Source organism: Alligator sinensis, unplaced genomic scaffold (genome assembly GCF_000455745.1).
Source record: "Alligator sinensis unplaced genomic scaffold, ASM45574v1 scaffold404_1, whole genome shotgun sequence".
NCBI lineage: Eukaryota > Metazoa > Chordata > Crocodylia > Alligatoridae > Alligator > Alligator sinensis.
Genome location: NW_005841839.1, coordinates 2,311,356 through 2,315,063, shown reverse-complemented (window position 1 = coordinate 2,315,063; position 3,708 = coordinate 2,311,356).

Genomic DNA, 3,708 nt, shown 5'->3' with positions numbered 1-3,708 from the left:
ATCATAGTTTGTGATGAAGTATAAACGTTTTCCTTTTATACTGTTATATTTATAAAAATCCCATCTTACCAGCTATTAACAATTATAATGTTGGTTTATGTACTGAATGACTATGGCTATTAGTGACTTTGCTATATTACCACTGTAGCATATGAACAATCATTTTTTTCTCCTGTCCATTGCTTCATGCAGCTTCTGTAATTCACTTTTTTCATCAACACAACCACATTAATACAATACCTGCTTTTACAGAACTGTATATAATTGGTGGTAGGCAACGTTTTTTGGCCAGGGTGCTGAAGAATCCCACAATGCCTACCTTGGAAGGTGCCGGAGTGCTGGCATGCCAGAAAAACAAAATGAGGACAGGGGCTACATGGCAGGATGCCCTGCTGCCCCTTTCCCCCCACCCAAAGTCCCTGTCCCCCAGGCCTGCTCATGACCCTTGCCCCCTGCCCTACAGCCCAGGCTCTGTGGCTGCCAGCAGCTACCCAGAACCTGGGCCAGCTGCAAACATCTGGTGCCTCTCTGCCCCAGCCCTGGGCTCAGGGAGGCAGCACATACCAGCAGTGCTCCCCGCTGTGCTGCCCTCACCACTTCTGCAGAGCAGCATTGGAACCTGGCACAGCAAGGGGCACAGAAAGCTGCCTGCTCCCAGCTCCCCACTGCTCTGCCACACTTCCCGTGCGTGCATGGGAACAGTGTGAGCAGCATGCAGGGTTGTGCCCCTCACTCCTGCCCTGCCTGCAGGGGAAGTGTGGCAGGGCAGCGGGGTGCTGGGAGCAGGTGGCTTTCTGCACCCCTTGCTGTGCCCTGCGGTGCCAGGTTCCAACGCTGCTCTGCAGAAGCAGTGAGGGCAGCACAGTGGGCAGCATTACCAGTATGTGCTGCCTCCCCCGAGCCTGGGCCTGCAAGGCAGCTGGGACTGAGACCGGGGCGGAGAGGCAGCAGATGTTTGCAGCTGGCCCAGGTTCTGGGTAGCTGCTGATAAGCAGCCCAGGCTCCATGGCTACAGCGGGGCTTCCATAGGAGCAGCCCAGGCTCTGTGGTTATGAACAGCTACCCAGAGCCTGGCTGCAGCCGGGAGGCTACAAACAGCTGCTTCCCTCCTGCCCTGGCCCCGGCCCCAGGTTCCAGGAAAGCAGCAGGTAGTGGCACTGCACCAGTTGGGGCCGGGGCCGGGGCCGGGGCCAGGGCTGGAGAGGCAGCAGCTCTTTGTAGCCTTCTGGTTGCAGCCATAAGCACACGGACCAAGCACTCGACAAAGAAATCACCTGTCCCCAAAAGTTTGTCTGGGCGAGAAGACAAAACTGTTATGTTGTAGTGTGGAGAAATGATCCTCTCACTTGCAAGATTTGCCCCTCCTAGAACAAGAAAGATAGCAAGTTAATGTGTAAGAACTTATTACCCGCTACTACATGAGTGAAGCCTCCAACAGCACGCACCAGTGCTCTGTGTTTCAAAGGAAGCTGTGCAAGAAAACACTGAGATAATTACCTGCTTACAGAGAGTTGTTCACTCTTAAGCAGTCTGGCACCCTTCACAGTCATTACAACAGGTTCATTTCGGGGGTGGGGGAGTGAGGAACCAGAAAAGCTGAGGGGGAGAGAACGCATTAGTAGAGACTATACTCTGGAGTCCATATAAAAGTAAGTTGCATAGCTTACGTATCTGTCATGTCTACATCATTGCACATGGTTTATTCTTGCAGTGGTTGCACTAAAAGAGTCTAACACAAAAGCATGCATATATGTATGGATAGGTAGCATACCTATGAAGAGTAGAAAGAACAGTGATTGTGACTATGTCTTACAATATAAAACTTGAGCATAGTTCTCATGTTTATTATGTACTTAATTTGCTCTGGAGTAATCTGTATATTAGAGGTCCTAGTAACTCACTGAATGCATCTGATACTTCTTCAAGTTGTCTAGTGTATATACCCCCTTGCAAAAAAAGTCAGCTGAAACTCCAGTTGGTTGGAGAAAATAAAAAATGGAAAACAAAATTAAATAAGTGCCGTGATGAAATCATACCTGATGAATGTTAGGCCTCTGACACGATTGTCCATATTTTTAAATCTCAGTGAATACCACTGCATGAGTAATCAGACTTTATGAGCTGGTATGGAACAGATAATGAGATCTTTCTACACCTTTAGAGACAGTGTGTTAATGTATGAGAATTATTTTTCTCCCATTCTGAGAAAGGTCATATGCAGTGGGAAGTGTCCAGAAGATAGAGAGGTGACTGGCTGCTAATAAAATCAAAACCTGAAAAGGCACAGGGAAACAGAATGCCACACTTTAAGAAAGGATTAAGAAACATGATTGAACTGGAACCTCTCAACCCAGAAGGATTTGACTCGTTTTCTCTTGAGATCATTAATTAGTTTGGTTTGATGTCCCTTGATCTTCCCTGCTGCAGGTTATGCTTTCAAACGCAGGGAACATGTAGTAGAATACAATGGCTGCAAGGTTGCATTAAATATGGGGAAGTTGTTATTACATTCAAATAACGTGAGGCACCGTGTGTGTGTGTGTGTGTGTGTGTGTGAGTGTGTGTGTGTGTGTAAAAATATGTGTCTATATGTATATGTGTCAATATCATTTGCTCAGTACTAGAAAGTCATGCACTTATTCTGGGCTTGTCCCCTTTAGAACAAAATGGGCCAATGTAAGTCAGGGTTTGTTAAGTAACCTTGACATAACCATGCATTTGTTTCTAGTATGGGTGCTTTACAGTATCCTTTATATGGATTGAACAGATAAGACAGTCCCTTAAGAACTTTTTTCACTAGCATGAAGATATCAATTACGAAGGAGTTTTTTCCACAAGACATTGCATTTATCTCACTGGGACGTTCTGTGGCGTAAGGGAAGTATAAAACTTGTGGAAATATTTACTGTTACACCAAACCAGGGTGTAATTCTCTTACCTATCTACTTAGGCAGATAATGCTGTGTAAGTCATTGGCATTATTTGTGAAAACAGTGTGTGGAAAGGGACTCCCATTCTTAAAATAAGATATACTGCATAAGTCATTACATATGCAAGGAGAAAGGAAAGTATATCCTTGGTATCCCCTAGAATTAAAGTAAAAACTTATGACTAAAGTGCTTAGAACTATTTGCCCTAAACTGAGTTCATTCATCTGCAGATTAATTCACTTTTGATCACTTTGGTTTCCCAATATGGCAATTTGTGTTAGTGGAATCCTATTAATGAGACAACTCACAGGGTACAATGGTACTCAGTAGTGCCACAATCTACCCAACATTATGAGGTGATAAATATAAAGCTGTATTTGGAAAATTTTCCAAAACACATTTTTCATGGGAAAATATCAGGTTGGTTTCCTTACAGGGATGTTTGAAACCAACATTTTTTTTTTTTCAACTATATCAATTTATATTATTTTTCTTTTGTTAAAAAAGCTGAAATGAAATGGCTTTTCAGGTTGAAACAAAATGAATATTTTATTTTTTTGTAACACATTTTTATTTTATATTGATGAAAAATGTCCTCTAAATGTTTCCATGGAAAAAAAATTCCAAATAACACATTTATGGGAAAATTTTCAGAAATCTTATGAAATGTATTAAGTACATTTTGTTGTTGATTTAAATCAGGCTACCCCTAAAATATAAAGAAGTAAATAATGTAAATGTGTGCAGAAGGTACAGGGACAGGGAAGTTATTGTGATT